This window comes from Muntiacus reevesi, chromosome 3, assembly GCF_963930625.1.
Source record: "Muntiacus reevesi chromosome 3, mMunRee1.1, whole genome shotgun sequence".
Lineage (NCBI taxonomy): Eukaryota > Metazoa > Chordata > Mammalia > Artiodactyla > Cervidae > Muntiacus > Muntiacus reevesi.
In genome coordinates, this window is record NC_089251.1 from 52,891,284 (window position 1) to 52,903,211 (window position 11,928).

The 11,928-nt window shown below is 39.0% G+C and overlaps 1 pseudogene; it reads right to left on the reverse strand.

Moving 5' to 3' along the window:
- Positions 1–10,065: 10,065 nt before the first annotated feature.
- LOC136163983 (tRNA (guanine(37)-N1)-methyltransferase pseudogene) lies at positions 10,066–10,833 on the reverse strand (annotated as a pseudogene).
- Between the last annotated feature and the right edge of the window lie 1,095 nt (positions 10,834–11,928).

Sequence of the window (11,928 nt, forward strand, 5' to 3'; positions counted from 1 at the left end):
AAGGATGTGAGAGTTGGACCATAAAGAAGGCTGAGCACTGAAGAACTGATGCTTTTGAACTGTAGTGTTGGAGGAGATTCTTGAATGACTTGGGCAGCAAGGAGATCAAACCAGTCACTCCTAAAGGAAATAAACTCTAAATATTCATTGCAAGGACTGATGCCCAAGTAAAGCTCCAATACTTTAGATACCTGATAGCAGAAAGGGAAGAGGATGGTACCACCCTTATGGTAAAGTGAAGAGGAACTAAAAAGCCTATTGATGAAAGTGAAAGGACAGTGAAAAATTTGGCTTAAAACTCAACATTCAGAAAACTAAGATCATGGTATTTGGTCCCACCACTTCATGGCAAATAGATGGGGAAACAATGGAAAAGGTGACAGACTTTATTTTGGGGGGCTCCAAAACTCACTGCAGATGGTGACTGCAGCCATGAAATTAAAAGATGCTTGCTCCTTGGAAGAAAAGTTATGACCAACCTAGACAGCATATTAAAAAGCAGACACGTTATTTTGCCAGCAAAGGTCCATCTAGTCAAAGCTACTGGTTTTTCCAGTAGTCATGTATGAATGATGAGATTTGGATGATAAAGAAAGCTGAGTGCTATAGAATTGATGCTTTTGAACTGTGGGGTTGGAAAAGACTCTTGAGAGTCCCTTGGACAGCAAGGTGATAAAACCAGTCAATCCTAAAGGAAATCAGTCATGAATATTCATTGGAAGGACTGATGCTGAAGCTGAAACTCCAATACTTTGGCCACTTGATGCGAAGAACTGACTCATTTGAAAAGACCCTGACACTAGGAAAGATTGAAGGCGGGAGGAGAAGGGGATGATAGAGGATAAGATGGTTGGATGGCATCACCGACTCAATGGACATGAGTTTGAGCAAGCTCCAGGAGTTGGTAATGGACAGGGAGGCCTGGCATGCTACAGTCCATGGTGTCGCAAAGAGTCGGACACGACTGAGCAACTGAACTGAACTGAACTGATGTCAAGAGTCAACTCACTGGAAAAGATCCTGATGCTGGGAAAGATTCAAGGCAGGAGGAGAATAGGATGATGGAGGATGAGATGATTGGATGGCATCACTGACTCAATGGACATGAGTTTGAGCAAACTCCAGGAGACAGTGAAGGACAGGGAAGCCTGGTGTGTTGCAGTCTATGGTGTTGAAAAGAGTCAAACTTAGACAACTTAGACAACTTAGTGACTGAACAACAGCAACAGTAACAGTGCATATCTCAGATAGTTATGCAAGTAAAGTTACAAAATATATAAAGCACTTCATATAGTGTTCAACATATAGTAAAACCTTAATTAATATTAATATGCATGTTACTTTATGGAATCAACATTAAAAAGTTTAGTTAAAACATCCTCCATAGTCAATAAAGTCTGAGAATTACTGATAAGTTTATTATTGTAGGACTTTTCAGAGCACTTAATACATACACATGAATTTTGAATCTCCAAGAAGACATATGCTCTGCAGTGTTGTCCAAAAGTTTTGACTAGAAAATTTAGATATTCAAAGAATAATTTTGTATCCTTTGTAGCATGCTTCAGAAAAATAATGGACTAAATTTTGAGGAAACATGTAAAAGACAAACATATTCTGGAAGGGACAATATATTGAGTTGCTATTTATGATTAATGTTGCTAGTATAGGAATACAAAAATTTAATAAATTATAAGTAGTAAAACTATATAAGTAATATTTATAATCTACATTGACAGAAGAGCTTTTCTGGAATTTCTTTTAAAGGGTTGATAGTGGTGATTATTAAAATGTTAATCATTAAACTAAGTGAAAAAAGTCTGCCTGGCAAGACATCATGAGTCAGGGGAGTCTAGAGATTACTGTGTGTTCAATTCAGAAATTAATATAAAAAGAAGATTTTATCTCCAAGATTATCTAAGACTCAAGGATTTAGATGATAGCCCACTGTCCAAAATGTTCTCTCTCAAAGTACATTGATGATATAAAGTAGGTTACACAGGTTTGGAAGAAGCCAAAGAAAAGATTTTGGGTGCTCCATTAGCAAAAGGCAGTATTCTACATCCACACACTAAACATTCTTTTCAATTTTCAGACTTTTTCTCTTCTTGTTTTTGTTTGTTTGTTTGTTTTCCCCAGTAAATGCTTTAGATAACGGGCTATTATCAGCTTTGGGGATCATGGCAATGAAGACGGCCAACATTTTAACTAGCAATAAAATGTACACGGTCCTTGTGAAGATTCATTTTATGTGTAAACTTGACTGGACTACAGGTGTATTCAGACATTTGGTCAAACATTGTTCCAGCTGTGTTTTGGGGTTGTTTCTGAAAGACATTAGCATTTGAATGAGTAGACTGAGTAAAGCACATTATCCTCCGGAATGTGGGTGGGCCTCATTCAATCAACTGATCTAAAATGTGTATAGAACTATTGTGGATACAAGAACATCTTTTTAAACTTATATATCTCAAAGGTAAAGAATCCGCTGGCAGTGTGGGAGACCTGGGTTCAATCCTTGGGCTGGAAAGATCCTCTAAAGATACAAATACTATAGAACAAATTCTGAATTAAAAGGAATTCCTCCACCTTCTTTGAGCTGGGATATCAGTATTCTGTTCTCAGACTCAAGGTGTAATGAGCTCCTCTTGAGTCATAAGCCAGCTAACCTTCAGATTAGATCTATCTATTTTAGATAGATAGATGTGTGTATATGTATGCTAAGTATTATATGACTCTTTGGGACCCCATGGACTATAGCCCACCAGGCTCCTCTGTCCATGGGATTCTCCAGGCAAGAATACTGGAGTGGGTAAATTTTCCCTTCTCCAGAGGATGTTCCCAACCCAGGAATCAATCCCAGGTCTACGACAATGGCAACCCTCTCCAGTATTCTTGTCTGGAGAATGCCACGGACAGAGGAGTCTGGTAGGCTGCTGTCCATAGGGTCACAAAGAGTTGGACACGACTGAAGCGACTTAGCATAGTTAGAAAGATAAGTAGACAAGCAGATAGATAACTTCTGAAGAGATAATGTCTGTGAACTTTCCAAAATAGATGTATTGGCAGTGGGGATTAACCGAACGGAGGAAAGTTTATGATGGTCCCTCTGCTATTAAGTAGCAGTATTCTAAAGAGAATAACAGAAATGCATCAACTATGTAAATGGAATTGCTGAAGATGATTTAGAGATTCAGAGTCTGAGTCATTTGAAAAATGAGGACTGCAATAAATGAAACACTGAAATCAAGAGAGGAAACAGGGTTAAGCTTTGATTGATTCCCCCCCCCTCCCATTGGGGTACAAGGAGAGAGGGAGAGGAAAGGACAAACAACTCTTTCAACTTTGTGCACAGTGAGTCTGAGTTACATCAAGCAGTTAGCATTTGTCAATAATAACAGGGGGCTTGAGGCAAAAAAACAAATTTAGGCCAGGTAAAAAATGTATAAAAGCACTCCTGAGATGTAATATATGTGATAGTTACATATTTTTTTTATGAAAGTGAAAGTGTTAGTCGCTCAGTCTTGTCTGACTCTTTGTGACCCCATGGACAACAACCCACCAGAATCCTCTGTCCATGGAATTATCCAGGCAAGAATACTGGAGTAGGTTTCCATTCCCTTCTCCAGGGGATCTTCCCAAACCAGGGATTAAACCTGGGTCTCCTGCTTTGCAGGCAGATTCCTTACAGTCTGAGCCACCAGGGAAACCCATGTAATTTTATATGCACACATAAATACAGCCAAAGACAGACATCAGGGGTGATCTGCTGTTATCCTTTGTGTACGCCCACAGCCTGGAACACTCTGTCTTGGACATAGACTTCTCTCAGTAAGCAATGTTTTACTGATCTAAAATGTATAGAACTATTGTGGATACAAGGAGAATACCTTCTACACTTGTCTCACATGGTAAAGAATCTGCCTGCAGTATGGGAGATTGGGTTCAACCCTTGGGTTTGGAAGGTCCTCTGGAGAAGGGAATGGCAACCCACTTTGGTATTCTTGCCTGGAGAATTCCATGGACAGAGGGACCTGGCAGGAGCCCTACAGTCCATAGGGTCACAAAGAGTGGAACACACACAAACATACTTGTCTCAGAATCATTCCAATGAATTATTTTCTCTTTTCTTTTCTCTTTTCTCTTTGTCAGACTGTATTTTTAAAAATATTATATTCTCAGATAAAGTCACTATTTAAGACACAAAATCTCATCTCATATTATTACATTAAAGTGCATCTCATAATTAGGTGCTAAGATGTGATTTAGTATCTCCATATGGACTTTTATTAAGAAAATTAAATTTAATGCTTGGACAATATGACTTTTAACTGGATTGAAAATTGGCTGCTAAATTTTCAGCCGAGGAATAAAAACCTGTATAAACGCTGGTACCACAGGTCTACTGGATCTCAGAAAAATGACATGGTACAAGCTATGATTACAGAGATATTCCAAATGCAACAGTTAGTTATCCAGAAAGGAAATAGACTAAGATTTGGTACAAATTTAGCTGCAATATTAAAACATAGTCAAAAAAGCATTCAAACCAATGAAGGTAAAAGTCAGCTAATGTTCAACTTACACAGATAAGAAAACTATGAGCAACTTATACTATAAGAAAACTACAACCTTTTAATTGATTCCTACATCCTTTTCTTTTTCCTAATTTTAAGGAAAAGCACTTAATTAATCCTGATGCCATGTATTGTCCATTTTTGTGGACACCGTTTACTAGGTTGAAGGAGTATCTTTCTAGTCCTGGTATGTTGAGTGTGCTTATCTTGATAATGTTGATGTTTTCCAAGTGTTGTGTTTTTTTTTTGTTTGTTTTGTTTTATTTTGTTTTGCTATACTTATTGAAATGATCATGTTTTTTCCTTTATTCTTTTAATATGATGTATCACTTCCCTAGTGTTATTACAATAAATATTTACAAACATGGAATTGGCTTTGGAATTGGGTAATGGGAAAGGCTAGAAGAATTTTGAGAAATATGATAGAAAAAAGCTACATTGACAATAGAAATATGGATGTGAAAGACTCTGCCCATGAGAGCTCAGAAAGAAGCAAAGGGCTCAGCAGAGATAATGTGTATTATCATAGAGTAGGTGTTGCCAGTTGGGCTACACAGGAGGAGGTGAGTGGTGGGTGAGCGAGTGAAACTTCACTTGTATTTACAGTCACTCCATATTGCTCGCATAACCACCTGAGCTCCACCTCCTATGAGATCAGTGGTTGCACTAGGTTCTCATAGGAGCATGAACCCTGCTATGTTTGAATCGTCCTGAAACCATTCCCCCCTCTGGTCTACAGGAAAATTATCTTCCATGAAACCAATCTCTTCTGCCAAAAAGGTTGGGGACCACCACTGTCTTAAAGTATATTTAACTTGATAGTCACCAGTCATGCTGATTCTTTGTGAGGTCATGGACTATAGCCACCTAGGCTCCTTTTTCTAGGGAATTATCCAGGCAAGAATCCTGAATCCATTTCCCAGGGGATCTTCCCAACGCAGGGATCAAACCCAGGTCGCTTGCAGGCAAATTCTTTACCACCTGCACCACCAGGGAATTCCAAGAGTATATTTAAATTATCGTAAACTGTTGATAAAAATATGGGCATGAAACAAGCTGCTGGTAAGGACTCAGAAGGAAATGAGGAACATATTATTCGAAACTAGAGGAAAGAAGATCTTTATTACATAGAGGAAGAAATTCTAGCTGAATTGTGTTGTATAACATAATAAATAAATTTGGATTATAGCTACGGAAGTTCTCCAGCAAACTGGTGAAGGTGTGGCCTGGTTTCCTCTTGCATCTTAGAGTATAATGTAACCAGTAAGAGGTAAATTGAGGGAATAAATGTTAAGTAAAAGGAACCAAGACTTCATGAACTGAGAAATTCTCAACCTATCTGGACAGCAAAAGATATTACAATTAGGATGTGGAAATGTTTATCATCAAGAATGCATGTTCTAGAGAAAAAGAAGTGCCTGGACAACCCTTTCTTAGTTCCTCAGAAGAACCAAAAGATCAGAATATTCACCTTAACAGAAGCCAAGAATAGAGATAAGATGATTCAGGGGAGATTTGTGAAAGAGATTTTGTTTTAACTGAGTGAATCCTTGTGGGGTGCATGGAAGATCCACAGATAGAACATTTGAGAATATTCTACCAGCAGAAATACTGTGAACTTCAAATAAAAGGGACAGAAGGAGGAAGAAATAAAAGAGGACTGTCAGACACCTCAAATTCTAGAAGCATGAAACAGATTGATAAGACTACTCAGAGGCCAGCAGTCACTGTCCTTCCTGAAACAGAAGAATGACTCAGAGTATAGAACTGTGAGTCACATATTGTTTCCATGCATTATAACCTAATGGAATGTATTGTGTTGTGTGTGTGTGTTCAGTTGTGTCCAGCTCTTTGTGACTCCATGGACTGTACCCTGCCAGGCTCCTTTGTCCATGGAATTTTCCAGGCTAGAATGCTGGAGCGGGCTGCCATTTCCTACTCCAGTGGATCTTCCTTGTCCAGCCACCACATCTCTTGTGCCTCATCCATTGGCTGCCTGACTTTTTTTTTTTTACTACTTTACCACCTGGAAATTCAATGGAATTTACCATACTTGATTTCAAAATTGTTTTAGAATCAGTGATAAGTTTCTTACTTCTATTTTTAACCTTGGAATAGAAATGTCATAACTGTTATCTATGCCTGTCCTACCACTATATTCTGGCAGCAGATAACTTCTTGTCTTATTTAACAGGTTCACAGATGGAGAGGAATCTTGCCCTGGACTGGATCATATAGAGAATGTGACCCTTATCTGTTTATTTAGAAAGAAACATTTTGGACTTTGGAGTTCCTGATATTTAAATAATAGAATTTTGAACTTTGAGTGAGTGTTGTAATGATTTGAGAGCTTTGGGAATGAGGTGAATGTAGTTTCAATGACAGATAAATGTAAATATTTGACAGTCAGCGAGCATACTATAATTAAGAGAATAAGGATCATTAAAATATGTCCAGGGGGCTTCCCTAGTAGCTCAGTATAAAGAATCTGCCTGCCAGTGCAGGAGATGTGGGTTATATCCTTGGGTTGGGGAGATCCCCTGGAGAAGTAAATGGCAACCCACTTCAGTATTCTTGCCTGGGAAATCCCATGGACAGAGGACCCTGATGGGCTATAGTTCGCGGGGTCACAAAGACTCAGACACGAGTTAGCAACTAAACAACAGCAACAGAAAATACGTCCAGACCTGTGAATATGTCATCTTACATGGTAAAAATAACTTTGCAAAAGTGATTAAGTTAAAGATATTAAGGTGAGAAGTTATCCTAGATTTTCTAGGCAAGTCCAATGTAATCACAGGGGTCCTTATGATAAAGAAGCAAGAATATCAAAGACAGCAAGTGATGTGACAATGGACACAAAGAAGAAAAAGCAGTGTGGTCTGGGTCCATGAGCCAAGGAATGGATATAGCCTCTAGAAACCTGTTTTTCCAGGAAAGAAAAAAAAAAAAAAATACCCCCTAGAACCTCCCTAAGGAAACACCTTGACATTAGCCCCATGTAATACTGATTTTGGACTCCTGACCTCCAGAACTACCTCCAAGATCTGTGGTAATTTGTTACAGCAGCAGTAGGAAACCATTATGTATGATGTGCTACATAGACAAAACATGGTTCAAAGGAGGAGGGAATGGCAACCACTCCAATATTCTTGCCGGAAGAACCCCAAGAATAGTATGAAAGGGCAGAAAGATATGACACTAGAAGATGAGCCCAACAGGCCAGAAGGTGTCCAATATGCTGCTGGGAATGGACAGATGGCAATTACTAACTGCTCCAGAAAGAATGAAGCTGCTGATCCAAAGACGAAATGACACCTTGTTGTGGATATGTCTGGTGGTGAAAGTAAAGTCTGATGCTGTAAAGAACAATATTGCATAGGAACCTGGAATGTAAAGTCCATGAGTAGATTGGATGTTGTCAGGCAGGAGATGGCAAGAGTAAACATTGACATCTTAGGGATCAGAGAGCTAAAATGGACTGGGATGGGTGAATTTAATTCAGATGACCATTATATCTACCACTATGTGTAACAATAACTTAGAAGAAATGGAGTAGTCCTCATAATCAAGAAAATAGTCAGAAATGCAGTACTTGGTTGCAGTCCAAAAAATGACAGTATGATCTTGGTTTCTTAACAAGCCAAACTATTCAACATCACAGTAATCCGAGTCTATGCCCCAATCACTAATGCTGAAGAAGCTTAAGTTGACCAGTATTATGAAGACCTACAAGATCTTCTAGCACTAACACCAAAAAGAGATGTCCTTTTCATCATAGGAGACTGGAATGCAAAAGTAGGAAGTCAAGAGATACCTAGAGTAACAGGCAAGTTTGGCCTTGGAGTACAAAATGAAGTAGGGCAAGGGCTAGCAGAGTTTTGTCAAGAAAACATGCTACTCAGAGCAAATACCCTTTTCTAACAACACAAGAGATGACTCTACACATGGACATCACCAGATGCTCAATGCCAAAATCAGATTGATTATATTTGCAGCCAAAAATGAGGATGTTCTCTATAGTCAGCAAAAACGAGACCTGGAGCTGACTATGACTCCGATCATCAGCTCCTTATTGCAAAATTCCGGCTTAAAGTTAGAAAGTAGGGAAAACCACTAGACCATTTGGGTATGATCTGAATCAAATCTCTTATGATTACACAGTGGTGGTGACAAATAGATTCAAAGGATTAGATCTGATAGACAGAGTGCCTAAAGAACTGTCAATGGAGACTCCTAAGATTGTATAAGAGGCAGTCACCAAAGCCAAACCAAAGAAAAAGAAATGAAAGAAGCGGAAGTGGTTCTCTGAGAAGGCTTTACAAGTAGCTAAGAAAAGAAGAAAAGCGAAAGTCAGGGAGTAAGGGAACGATATACTCGACCGAATGCAAAGTTCCAGAGAAGAGCAAGGAGAGATAAGAAAGTCTTACATGAGTAGTGCAAAGAAATAGAGGAAAAAATAGGATGGGAAAGACTAGAGATCTCTTCAAGGAAACTGAAGTTACCAAGGGAATAGTTCATGCAAAGATGGGCACAATAAAGGATAGAAATTGTGTGGACCTAACCAAAACAGAAATATTAAGAATAAATGGCAAGAATACACAGAAAAACTATACAAAAAAGATCTTAATGTCCCAGATAGTCATTATGGTGTGATTACCCACCTAGAACCAGACATCGTGGAGTAAGAAGTCAAGTGGGACTTAGGAAGCATCACTACAAAGCTACTGGAGATGATAGAATTCCAGCTGAGCTTCTTCAAATCCTAAAACATGAGACCATTAAAGTGCTGCACTCAGTATGTCAGCAAATTTGGAAAACTCAGCAGAGGCCACGGGACTGGAAAAGGTCAATTTTCATTCTAATCCCAAGGAAAAGCAATGCCCAAGAATGTTCAAACTACTTCACAATTGCACTTATTTCACAGGATAGCAAAGTAATGCTCAAAATTCTCCAAGCTAGGCTTTAACAGAATGTGAACCAAGAAATTCCAGATGTTCAGCTGGATTTAGAAAAGGCAGAGGAACTAGAGATCAAATTGCCAACATCTGTTGGATTATCGGAAAAGCAAGAGAGTTCCAAGAAAACATCTACTTCTGCTGCATTGACTGTGCTAAAGTCTTTGACTGTGAGTGTGTTCGTCTCTCAGTCATGTCTGACTCTCTGAAACCCTATGGACTATAGCCCTCCAGGCACCTCTTCCCATGGGATTCTCAAGTAAAGAAAACTGGAGTGAGTTGCCATTCCCTTCTCCGGATCTTTCCAATGAGGGGATCGAACCTGGGTCTTCTGCATTGCAGGCAGATTCTTTACCATCTGACCACCAGGGAAGCAAGCTAGAGTAAAATAAAAGGGTTCAATACTAAAGTAACTGAATGCTAAAATATTAGAAATCATACAAATGATAGTTCACTATCACAAAAGTCTAGTGGGAAGACGGAGAAAATATTTTCAATTAAGTGACTGAAGCAATTTGTGTTTTTTCTTCTTAAAAATCTTTATCTGTCCTCTGGTGTTTAAGAGGTGGATCTTCATCACTGTCTTCATTCATGGTTCTTGTAAAGTATAGCAGCAGTAATCCAAAAAGTGATGCATGGCATTTCCTTGTTAGGGACCACATTTCCAACTAGGTGAACTGAGCTACATGCCTCCAAGAAGATGCCTAACACAGTTCCACTTCATTGCTGATCATAACAATGCACAATGGGAAGGAGTTCACTGCCACATGGCTGTCCATCTAACAGTGCTTTGAAACAGCTGAGAAACTCAATAGCCTTTGCTGGCCAATTCATCAAATTCATGACAATGTGCATAGAGTATTTTCTTTCTTTTGACAGTGGTCCCAGCTGCTGCATTAACTCTTCTCTGACTGGTCCTTGTAGGAAGTCTTTCCCATCCAAGTTAAAAGCTTTTACTTTTTGGTCTACCTTATTTAATTTACAATTGTGCAGTAGCCATTTATGGGATTCAGGATTGAGATTATTAGCAAATACAATGCAGTTTTTCTTTGCTGCTGGAATGGCAATGGGCCCAATCAACCTCAGCAAAAACATCAAGTAGGACATTCCCCAGTTTGGAGAAGTTTTGTGATATGGTTGTGTTCTGTGGAGAGATGAGGATTCCAACAGACTTTTGAAAAATTAAATTCATAGGTGTAATTGTTTTCTCAAACCTTGGTCATTATATCCTCCTCTCCAGATAGTACTTCCAATTAGAAATTTTGGTAAATATTATCAATATTGTTGATTCGTGAGGATCAAAACAAACTGTGGAAAATTCTTGAAGAGATGGGTATACCAGACCACCTTACCTACCTCTCAGAAACCTGTATGCAGGTTAAGAAGCAACAGTTAGAACCAGACATAGAACAACGGACTGGTTCCAAATTGGGAAAGGAGTACATCAAGACTGTATATCGTCACCCTACTTATTTACCTTATATGTAGAGTACATCATGAGAAATGCCAAGCTGGATGAAGCACAAGCTGGAATCAAGATTGCTGGGAGAAATATCAATAACCTCAGATATGCAAATGACACCACCCTTATGGCAGAAAGTGAAAAGGAGCTAAAGAGCCTCTATATCAAAGTGAAAGAGGAGAGTGAAAAGGCTAGCTTAAAACTCAATATCAAAAAACAAAGATCATGGCATGCAGTCCCATCACTTTATGGCAAATAGATGGGGCAACATTGGAAGACTTTATTTTCTTGGACTCCAAGATCACTGCAGATGGTGACTGCAGCCATGAAATTAAAAGACACTTGCTCCTTGGATGAAAACCTATGACAAACCTAGACAGCATATTAAAAAGCAGGCACATTATTTTGCCAACAAAAGTCCATCTAGTCAAGGCTATGGTTTTTCCAGTGGTCATGTATGGATGTGAGAGCTGGACCATAAAGAAAGCTGAGTGTTAAAGAATTGATGTTTTTGAATTGTGATGTTGGAGAAGACTCTTGAGAGTCCCTTGGACAGCAAGAAGATCAAACCAGTCAATCCTAAAGGAAGTCAACCCTGAATATTCATTGGAAAGACTGATGTTGAAGCTGACGATCCATTACTTTGGACACCTGATGCAAAGAACTGACTGATTTGAAAAGACTCTGATGCTGGGAAAGATTGAAGGCAAGAGAAGGGAACAATAGAGGATAAGGTGGTGGGATGGCATCACCAACTTGATCAGTATGAGTTTGAGCAAGTTCCAGTAGTTGGTGAAGGACAGAGAAGGCTGGCATGTTGCAATCCATAAGGTCACAAAGAGTCAGACATGACTGAGTGATTGAGCTGAATTGAACGCAAGGTTTATCCTACAGAATTTTTCATGTTAGCAGAATGTCTATTGAGAAGAAT